The following is an 11,140-nucleotide window of genomic DNA, read 5'->3' on the forward strand; positions in this document are numbered from 1 at the left end:
TTATACGTGGTATTATCTAACTCATGATCCTTGATGTATTAACAATATGACTGGTGGCCAGAAAGCTGTGGGTATATTGGAAACATTTTTTTAAAAACATGTAATTAAATTATGTTTAAAAAGAAAAGTATTGAACAAACCAAAACATAGACGTCACTTTGTAAAACCCAGACATTCCAGTAGTAATTTGCAACACATGTACTGACATTATAGTCAAAATGCCTTTATTCCTTTCTATTGTCTGGCATGCCTTATTGTTTACACTGCCCATTAGGTGCCTATAATATGAAATTAAGTTTTTGTTGTCCAAGGCTTATGTAATTCGTTATTTTTCTTTGGTTGATAAAATTTGAGAGGCATCCAGTTTTCAAAGAAAGCTCCATTGTACTCTGGAGGCAAAGAGGTTTAAATTTGCGATTATAATTGGCCCTGCATCATAATTTTCTATGTGTTATCAAAGTGGATTTGAAAGGTAGGTGGATAGCACAGAATGCATTACTAAGTTATGCTGCTATCTGCAGCTATTAAAAAGCCAAGTAATGAATTCCTTGTTCAAGTTGAACATAAATCTTTGCTACAATTTGTTCAGTGCCTGGCACATATTATATACTTAGAAGTGTTAGATATTAAGTAAATAAAATATAACAATATTGAAAGGCAGGACAAAGTTTGTGGCTCACAGAATTCATTGTCTTTGGGATGCAACCACCTATAAAGTAAATTTGGAGCCATAAAGAAGCTCCTTTGTAGAAAAACTCCAGGTGGTTTGGGTGTCTCTGATTGGTTCTGCTTTTTTTCTTTTTCTTTCTGTTTTTGCCTCCTTGGGCTTTTCTCTCTTCAGCATCTATCCCTCCCCAAGGGCGTGCAATTGCCTTCTTCCTTATTTCCCTTTAGAATGGCTAATGTAAGCTGATGTTATTAGAAACATGGAACTTTGTAAGTAGCTTCAGTGATAAGAATTCTAGTAAAAAGCAATAAAGGAATTTGCTAAGCCCCCAGATCTCTCATTCCATAACATTAGTTATATCTCCAGATGTACAACCTCACAGGGGTCCAGGCCATTACCTGACTGTCTGGAAGCCCTATGGCCTCTAGGCCAGGCCTGACTTCCCAAAAGGTGATCTCTAAGCATTTTTGTCCAATAAAAGTGTCAGATGCCCATTTATACAACTGAACTTTTCTTTCTTCCTTTCTTTCTTTCTTTCTTCCTTTCTTTCTTCCTTCCTTCCTTCCTTCCTTCCTTCCTTCCTTCCTTCCTTCCTTCCTTCCTTCCTTCCTTCCTCCCTCCCTCCCTCCCTCCCTCCCTCCCTCCCTTTCTTTCTTTCTTTCTTTCTTTCTTTCTTTCTTTCTTTCTTTCTTTCTTTCTTTCTTTCTTTCTTCCTTCTCTCTCTCTCTCTCTCTCTCTCTCTCTCTCTCTCTCTCTCTCTCTCTCTTTCTTTTTTTCTGTTTCAAAACTTCTAGAGAGTATTCTAGTCTTTTCCTATAGTACTGGTTTGTTCTGAGGACAAACTTAGTTTGCCACTGATTTGTAGACCAATAGCGATTGATATCCTTGTTGCTTGATGAACATGAGCGATCTTTGAATTGACCCACGAGAGGCTACATTTTGACATGACTTTAAACAAGCAATAAGGAAAAGACATTCGGAAGTATTAGTGCACAGGGAGACAGAGGAAAGCTCTTCTCTCATAACAGAACGTTTTATCAGTTAGACATTGGTAGTCAGATGCACGTAACAAAAGTTGTACAACAGTAGTTTCAACAAATTGAGTAACTTAAGACTGCTATGGAAGCCCAGGTCTGAGACTGAGGTTTCTGCCCTCCATCTTTAGGGTGAGGCCTTGTTCCCTGGTTTTCAGCTTGTCAGCCAGAGTTCCAGCTATAATGTCTATTAATTTCACTCAAGAAAAAGGAGATAGACACAGAATACAGGGCATAGCTTCAGCTGAGTTGGCACCCTTTAAAGAACTTTTCTGGAAGCTCCATCCTTATATATTATTGGCCAAGTCTGTGTCATATGGTGACCCGTATCTGAAAGGGACTGGAAATTACATCTTGTGCCAAATAAAATTAAACTTTGGTTAGTAAGAGGAGGGAAAGAATACTAGACAGGTAATCAGCAGCCTCTGGTTGATCATACTTATCTATATCTTTTCCTGCAATCTACAAAGATGAAAGCTTTTCATAGGATTCCTTGCTGGTATTCCCACCCTTCCCCCCTTGGGACCATCATCTTTAATACATTTTTTGTTTAATCTTCAAAGATGATTATCAGGAGGTTAGTAGAATGAATGGAAATGACAGAAGCCTTCTCTCACTAAAATGACTATGACACCAACTCAAAAGAAAAATAACAAACCCTGTGCAGTTACTCATATAAACAATAAGAGTTGAAAACATACCAGCTCTTAATAAAAGTTTGGCAGGACAGGGTTGATAAGTGCTCCACTCCACTCTGCTTCCTCTCTTCTCTGTGCTGTGTCAGCTCCCTTCAGATCCAGACAGGAGATATGATGATGTACCACATGGGGCAGGTGGTCCCATGAGCTGTACTTCTGTCAAGTGCTGTCGGGTTCTCCAGCTCTGGTCCCAGATAGTATTCTCTGAAAACATCCACATCCCTCCAAAGAGGAGGGTGACCTGCCTTGCTCCAAGATCTGCCTCTTGCTCTGAATGTGGCTATAGCATTTCCTTATTCTTCAGCTGCTGTATGTCCCCTTCTCTCTCTCTATTTATACAGGATTCTAGAATCTACCCCATAAGACTTTTAAGCACCAATATTAAAGAGAACAAGTCAACATCAAGCATGAGTAAACAACAACAGCAATAAAACTTGGGATCTTTTCAAAATATGAAGCCACGTGGAAATGGAGTCAAGAGTAAAAGTTTTAAGAAAAAGTTCCACTTAAATTCTTAGAGAGTTACGAGTAAAAGCGGATATCTAAACTATTTTTAAAGGTTGGAATAAAAGTCAATGAAAAAAAAAAGAAAAGAAGCACAATAGCCATAATAAAACATCAGTCATGCAGAAAGAAAAAAATGACAAAACTCCGGGAAAAATAAACCAGTGAAATATAATAAACCAGTGAACTATAACATGACCCTGGGAAGACATTCAAGATATGAGACATGAATAAATTATTTTTAAATAACAGAGAAGGTAAAAGGCCCGCAATTACAATAGGGAATTTTAACCTTAAAATAAAAGTACTTTCAGAATGAGAAAGATAAATACACAGAAGGGGGAAAAAAAGAAAAAGACAAAATTAAAAAAATTATTTTAGCATCTGATACATATTAAGTACTTAATAAATATTTATTAAGTAGTTAAACTAACTCAAAAAGTCATGAAACTAAAAATGTAGAGGCTTTGCCATCTTCTAAACAAAACTAATAAGCAAAAATCAATGCCAAGATATATTTTGGAAAAAGTTTTTCAGTCAGTACCTTATAAGTTTACACATCCACTCAGGAGTTAAAAATCAAAATACATTCATATTTCTTCTCTAGGGAACTGATTAATTAATAATTTAGGATTTCAGGAGAAAAGGATAAAACATTATTGATCAGCTTCTGAAAAGCCATTCTCAACTCTTGTCCTTGGCTCCCCAAAATGTTAAGGCTGAGAAGCTAAATAATTGCCCTCCTAGTCTTTCTTCCGGTTAGGAGTGGATACCAGACCTAATTCTGCTTCACCAGGAGAAAAGAGAATTTGGTTGGGGGCGCTTGATTTCTGATTAAAAATGTGGTCCTCTCTCCTTTGTCTTACTTTGTAGTCATCCCTGGGATATTGAGCCGGTTTCTTCAATGCCACAAAAAATATGGTGGCTGAAAACAACACAAATGTATTATCTTACTGATCTGGAGGTCGGAAGTGTGAAATGCATATAACTGGACTCAAAAAAATCACGATGTAGGCAGGACTGTTTTCCTTCTGGGGGCTCCTAGGAGAATGTTCGTCTTTCTTTTCTAGTGCGACCTCTAGAGGTCACTGCATTCCTTAATTAACTCAACCTCTCTGTCTTCAAATTTGGGTGAAGAAGTCAGCCTCCCTCTTCCACATATAAGGACCCTTGTGATTATATTGGGCCCATCTAGATAACCCAGGATTATCTTGACCTCTCAACGTCAGTTCCTTAGTAACCCCAATTCTTCTGCAATATTAATTCCCCTTTATCATGCCAACTAACAACAGATTCCAAGAATTAGAATGTGGATATTTTGGGGGACCATTATTCTGCCTACCATAGACATGATGGCCATATTGGCAGCTGAGCCCAAACCAGCAACCACATACACTTCTTGTTACATGAGAAGAATAAACGCCTGTAATTGTGATTTGTTGTGGTTGTTATTATCTGTAGCTTTATACTTCCCTATTGGATATAGACTCAAACATTATATCTCCAGCCAAAGGCTTATTCTTTTCAAAAGTAAGATAAAGTCATTCTCAGATCTGCAAATTCTTAGAACATTTGCCACTCAAGTCTGTTTTCCAGTAAGACACATTGCAAATGTACTCTGAGCAATTAAGAGATGAATAAGCAATTGTATTCTTCATTAGGGAAACTATGATTGAGGAAAAGTGGTTATAATCACCAAAACTATCTAAAATTATAGGATAAATAAAATAAAAAACACAAACCTGCAAATTACTAAGCAATAAAAAGAGGAAAATTAAGTACTTGAGGGTAATTATGGGAGTAAAGGTAAAATGCATAATGTAAATATTTTTTAAAAAAGTTTTTTTAAAGGAGACTTTAACTCTAGCTTAGCATAATACAAAATATAAGAGGAAAGGAGCAAAGAGGGGGAGGTCAGCAATGTTAGCTTCTTTGACTCCCATCAAAGGAAGTCAGTGGTTATTGTTGGAATAATTGAGTAAAAAGAATTTTAATGTTTTAAGATAATCATGTAAGATTATCTTTAAAATAGGGTGTTAACCTTACAAATCACAGATAAAAGCAAATGGATATAGTTCATTCATCCAAAGGCAAAATAATAGAAAAGGAAGCATTAAAATATGGAAAGCATAATTAAAGTGACAGATTTCAAACCAAGTACAATGTCCTAATAGGCATATATTCTAGAACAACTTCTATGGTAAGTCAGTGGAATAAGTATGTTGTGAAATTTCTTCATGTAGCAAGCAACCAAAAGGCTCACTTTTGCATTTCTAGAAATGCTTATATCAATTAGACCCTTTCATTTGGGGAGTACATTGGACCCTTTCATTTCTTAAATAAAAATGGGACCATTAGTGACAGTACTAAATAATACTGTTAAAATTAAATATATAAGTTTGAAATATTTAAACATAGAGTTTAAACACATGCACGCAAACACACACACATATAATTAGGAGCAGGATATTGCCATCCTTCCCCTGTTTCTGATCGCTCCTCTTCTACCTCTCTTTCCTTGCCTCTCCACAATGTAAGGAGAAATGGGAAGACGATGTTGACATGTCTACAAAATTGACTAGGATCTTGCAAGCAATAATTTCAAAGCTTCATCTGAGTCTTTGTATAGCTAAAGCAGCAATCATGAAAAGAGAGAAAACTAAGAAATGAACTCACTTTTTATTTATTTTAAACCCAAAGGAATGTGGTGTGAAAGTGGGAGATGATTTTAACAAATCATGGTATCATCACATTCAAGTTCAACAAAAATATAGGCTTAAAAACGTTAAGCACTTTAAACGAAAACATGAAATTGTTTATTTTCATATTGGAAAATAGACTACATTTCTTAACGCGGTCACATTCATTCTTTTCCTTCAAAGTAGATTAATGAAGCAGAAACATTTGACAGATAATATAAGACGTTAAATAAAACTAATATAAATTACAGAAATTTTCCATTCTTACTCTCATGAAATCACTTCAGACAACACCAACTTTCCCTTTCTTCCTCCCACAAATCTTTTTTTAATCTTAAGTGTTTATTTTTTTTAATTTTTTATTGATTAAGTTATTACATATGTGTCCTTATCTCCACATTACCTCCCATCCTCCCCACTCATGACAGACAACAGCGGGGTGAGGGCTCCCACAAACCTTTTAATTGCCTGGAAGGAGCTTTTCTAAAGCTACTCTTTATAATAGTGTAATTACTAATTGTATTATGGGCAAGGTGGACTTCACTAATTATTAGATAATTAGGTTCGTCCTCCTTGTAATTTTGTTCTGGACTACCCATGAGAATTAATGTTTGACCTTGTAAATTGTGCTTTCATGAATCACTGCTACCTGTTGGATACTAGAAAAAAAAAATGGCATGCTTATGATTCACATTGGTTACAAGATAATAAGGAGATTGGATTTAGTGCCACCCTGTGTTATTCTGAGTACATAATTCAGAATCTCCCCCTTCCCCCAAAGAGATTTATAATTTAATAAATCATGATGCCAGATTAATTTAATGCATCATGTGTAAGAGAAATAGGAGAATGAGATATTCATGCTACCCTCCTGGAAAAGAAAGTCAATACTTTCTTTTGTGGCTCAGACTCATCTTTCTACTTATAGGGACTTCCTCTCTTTTGTTATCTATTTAACTCCTGTTTATTCTTTAAATCTCAGCTCACAGCCCAAAAATAAACCCTGAAATATATGGTCATTTGATTTTTGGCTAGTGTTCCAAGATCATTGAATGAGGAAAGGACAGACTTCAACAGATGGTACTCCTGGGAAAACTGGAGGTTGAATCCTTACCTAACACTATAAACAAAACTTAACTCAAAATGGGTCAAAGACCTAACCTTATGAGTAAAATTATAAAACACCTAGAAAAAAAACATTGGGGAAAATCTTCATGGTATTGAATTTGGCAATGATTTCACAGACAGACATACCACCAAAAGCACCAGCACCAAAAGAAAAAATATGACTAAATCAAAATTAAGAACTTTTGTGCATCAAAGGATACTAACAAGAAACCAAAAAGCCAACTCACAGAATGGGAGAAATTATTTGCCTATTATATATCTGTTAAGTGATTAATATCCAGAATATATTTTTTTAAAAAAACTAAAACTCAACAATAAAAATTAAAAGCCCAATTCAAAAATGGGCAAAAGACTTGACTAGACATCTCTTCAATGAAGATATATAAATGACCAAATATGCTCATGTAAATCCAAACCACAATGAGATGCCACTTCACACTTACCAGGATGGCTATGATTTAAAAATGGAAAATAACACGTTTTGCTGAGGATGTAGAGAAATTAGAACTCTCCTGTATGTTGGTGGGAATGTAACATGGTGCAGCAGCTGTGGAAAACAGTTTAATCATTTTCTAAAAAGTTAAACATAGAATTACCACATGACCCAGCAATCTCACTCTTAGGTATGATTCCAAAAGAATGGAAAGCATGGTCTAGAACTGATATTTGTACTTCCTATGTTCATAGCAGCATTATTCACAATAGCCAAAGTGTGGTAACAACCCAAATGTCCATCAACAGATAAATGGATAAACAAAATGTGATATATACATATAATGGAATATTATTCAACCAGAAAGGGGAATAACATTTTGATATATGCTACAACATGGTTGGACCTTGAAAATATTGTTGCTTAGTGAAATAAGCCAGATGTAGGGCAAATAATGTATAAGTTTAGTTTTATGAGGTACCTAGAATAGGCAAATTAATAGTGATAGAAAATAGAATAGAAGCTATCAGGGGCTGAAAGAGACAGATAATTATTGTTTAATAGAAACAGAGCTCTTGTTGGGGAAGATGAAAATGTTTTGGGTAAAGGTCGTGGTTCACAGCTTTCAGAACATATTAAGTATGATCTTAAGTATATACCACTAAATTGTGGTTAAAATTATAAATAGTATGTTATGTATAGTTCACCAAAATGTAAAACAAAATCTCAGCTTACCGATTGCTGTTTCAGGGAAACCTTCTGAAATCCTATTATACTCATTGTGCTTTTTCTTTCATCATATTCATCTTAGTTTTTAAATATGTATTTACTTTTGTCATTTTAGGGAAATGTCTTTCTCTTCCCCAGGATTGTATGCTCCATAATGATTTCCAAATAAAGTTCACTTACACATCTTCCAACAGGGTCTTCAGTGGTTGGCAAACTCATTAGTCAACAGAGCCAAATATCAACAGTACAACGATTGAAATTTCTTTTGAGAGCCAAATTTTTAAAACTTAAACTATATAGGTAGGTACATTGTTATTAACTTAATTAGGGTACTCCTAAGGCTTAGGAAGAGCCACACTCAAGGGGCCAAAGAGCCGCATGTGGCTCGCGAGCTGCAGTTTGCCGACCACGGGTCTAGCCTATTGAAATAATTGGGTATAAAACTTATTTAATTACTTTTTCAGTATTAGGAAGGAAACTAAAGTATCATCTTGAATTCCTTTGCAATTATCTAAATCATCCCTAGCCATGACATTTACAGAGTTGCCTAATTTCAATAGGTTATAAAAAATATAATTTAGGGGTTAGTATCCAAAATAAATAAGGAACTCATACAAATTAACAAAAGGAAGGCAAGCAATCTAATTAAAAAATGGGCAAAGGACCTAAATAGACACTTCTCCAAAGGGGACATACTGGTGGCCAAGAGACATATGAAAACATGCTCAAAGTCACTAATCATCAGAGAGATACAAATTAAAATGACAATGAGGTATCACCTCACACCTGTCGGAATGGCTACCATCAACAGATGACAAGTGCTGGTGAGGATGGGAAGAAAAGGAAACCCTAATATACTGCTGGTGGGAATGCAGATTGGTGCAGTCACTATGGAAAACAGTATGGAGTTTCTTCAAAAAATTAAAAATAGAACTGTCATTTGACTCAGTGATCCCACTTCTAGAAATATATTCTAAGAAACCTGAAACACCAATCAGAAAGAATATATGCACCCCTCTGTTCACAGCAGTGAAATTTAAAATAGCTAAGATCTGGAAACAGCCCAAGTGTCCATCAGTAGATCAATGGATAAAAATGCTGTGGTACATCTACACCATGGAATACTATGCAGCAGTAAAAAAGAAGGCTCTCTTACCCTTTGAGACAGCAAGAAGGGACCTGGAGAGTATTATGCTAAGTGAAATAAGCAGTCAGAGAAAGACAAGTATCACATAATCTCACTCATATGTGGAATCTAAAGAACAAAATAAGCTGATGAACAAAATAGATCCAGAGACATAGAAACATGAAAAAGACTGTTGAATCTCAGAGGGAAAGCAAGGGTAGGTGAGTGGGTGAAAAGAGATTAATCAAATAATTTATATACATGTATGCACAAACCATGGACTCAGACAATAGGGTGGTGAAGGCCTGGGGTGGGGTGTGGGGGTGGGCTAGAAGGGGTTAATGGGGAAAAGGGGGACATCTGTAATACTTTCAACAATAAAGATAAGTTAAAAAAAAATATATATATATAATTTAGCAAATGTGGCCTGACTAGGCCACACACAAACACAGATAGAGAAACATGTCTAATTATTCTATTGTTACATCACATAATTATCCATGATCAAATCATAGATTGCAGAAGGAATGATCATTTCAGTGGTCTCTAAGAACCATCATTTTCCTTCATTTGACTTTGGAAGGAATTAGGAAGGGGCACAGCAACACAGCAACACATTTTCATTGCAGGCATTTCACTCTGAAGATTGATAATCATGGTGAGTAAACAAAGTTGCCTATGAGAATCTACCTATCTTGCAAGGGGCTTCAAAAAAACTAGCAGAGTGGGTTAGCATTATGGACTTTTCTATTTAATACTTTGCAATAACTTTTCATGCAATTGCTAATAGTTCAAAGGGTGAATAAAAAAAGAGTTAGATTTAATTCCATTTTTATTTTTGTTTCCTCATTTGACTAGAAAGTTTAAGATTTTAGGATAGCTTCTTTGGTGAATGTTTTTTTTTTCTTCATGGTAAATGATATTAATTTATTGGGCTGTATTCCAATCATACTTTATTTATAAAAACAAGTAGCAGACATATTGTGTTCAACATAGTAATGATAATATCAAACCATAATATAACTCCTATCAAATTCCTTCCCAGCAAACATAATTTTGCCAATAGAGACAAGATCACTCTAAAATTTAAATGAAAAGGCAAAGGACTAGAAAAGCTAAAACAATTTTTTTTGGTGAATGCTATTGATTCATTCAGTATTCAACCCAGAAGAATACGGACAAAATTTTATTCTGTAAGCATTTTTATAAAGCATCTTCCAAATACTCCCCCCACCATTGTGTGTGTGTGTGTGTGTGTGTGTGTGTGTGTGTGTGTGTGTGTGTGTGTGTGTATAGCAGTGGTGATGTAGTGGCGATGCTGGTAGATTTAATACTATTTAAAATAGGGAATTTCTATAGTTACATTGATTATATTGAAGTTATTTTACCAGGTGTCTATTCCTACTTAATCTGCTTTGTTAGTAAGAAGTATATTCACCAGTTTTGTTACTTAGTCTTTTTCTCCAAATGGAAACAATTTTGTCTTTGTAAATAAATAATTAAGGCCTTTAAGACTGTTTTTGTTGGGCCTCTGGTAAGTTTGTGTATAATTATGATGTGCGCCTTTCTCTGATCCAGGGTTTTTCCATCTGCTGAATACCGCTGAATAATTTAAAAGAAAAAAAAAAAAAAAGGCTGCTAAGACTCTGGTTGGCAGAGAGACAACATTCAAGCAGTAGAAATAGTATAATATGATAGAGAATGTTTTTTTTTTTGTTTGTTTGGTTTTTTCCTCTTGGCATCCGTTTGAAAATTCTCCTTGGGGAACTTTTGCTGTGTTTGGAGGAAATGTGTCAGTAAGATATTTGGAGTGAGGGTGATTGCAGTGTGAATGCTCAGGTACAGAAAAATGCTCCCCCCACCTTTTTTTTTCTTCTGAGTATTGCATGCATTTGTTATTTGGGTATGGGGGCTAGAGCAGTGTTGAATTGCTTTACATAATAAAGGTCTGAGTGTGCAGGGGTTTGTGTTTAACTTTTTTAAAAATAGCAAGTAGATGGAAATTTCAGGTTACCAAAGGAAAAAGAAAGTAGTCAAAGGGATAACAATTTCTCTTTTTGTTTTGTGTTTTTTTTTAAGTTCTTAGTTTATTAATCCTCTCAAGCAAAATCTGCACAGTCAT

Source organism: Myotis myotis, unplaced genomic scaffold (assembly GCF_014108235.1).
Source record: "Myotis myotis isolate mMyoMyo1 unplaced genomic scaffold, mMyoMyo1.p scaffold_m19_p_11, whole genome shotgun sequence".
Taxonomy (NCBI): domain Eukaryota; kingdom Metazoa; phylum Chordata; class Mammalia; order Chiroptera; family Vespertilionidae; genus Myotis; species Myotis myotis.